This window comes from Clarias gariepinus, chromosome 8 (assembly GCF_024256425.1).
Source record: "Clarias gariepinus isolate MV-2021 ecotype Netherlands chromosome 8, CGAR_prim_01v2, whole genome shotgun sequence".
Taxonomy (NCBI): Eukaryota; Metazoa; Chordata; class Actinopteri; order Siluriformes; family Clariidae; genus Clarias; species Clarias gariepinus.
In genome coordinates, this window is record NC_071107.1 from 36,325,001 (window position 1) to 36,325,798 (window position 798).

Here is a 798-nt window from a genome sequence, read left to right on the forward strand (position 1 = left end):
TGTGATATAAATTACTGTATTAGTTAATTAAAGCTGAGGTGTGGATTCAGGAGACTCTGAGATCAGATCACAAGCTAAGTGTGAAGATAATAATAAAAGCAGTAAAACCTTTGACAATAATAAATTCTATTTAACTACGTACAACACGTCCTACAAACATAAACTCAGTGATATTTTTCTTATAATAAAAGAAAACAATAAGAATTATACAAATGAATACATGTGATGATGGAGTGATTCATTCATGTTATTTATTAGTTATGTATAATTATTCATTTTAACATTCTGTTTATGTTCATCATGTTTATGTTCAGTTTTTAAGTCTAGCACTTAAATCTAGAAGAATGAATCAAGTTAAAAGCCATCAAGAGCTCACTGTTGATCTTCACTAAGTCCAGACTGAAACGGATCAAACAAATGATGATCAGTGAAGAGAGCACGAGTCTGAGCTCCAGCTGTTCTCTTAAGTATTTTATGGAGAAACAGTAAATTCGAGATGTTTTCTTATGGTCTGCGCCAGGTTTCTTGAGTACAGGAGTTATTGTTCTGCGAAGTAAAGGACCCAGACAGGAAGTGAGAGAGGACTGAATAATGTCAGTTATTAAAGATGACGGCGAAGGTAGACGAGCTTTCACTAAGTGTGTAGGGAGGGGGTCGAGCTGGCAGGTACAGGATTCAGATTCATGAATAAGTGCAGATCTTTCAGCAAGGGTTTAAAACAAGACAGAAAAGAACAGAGAGGAAGCTGAGAAAGTGCACTGTACTGTGTATTGTATTACACAAGGAGGTTAGTTACTG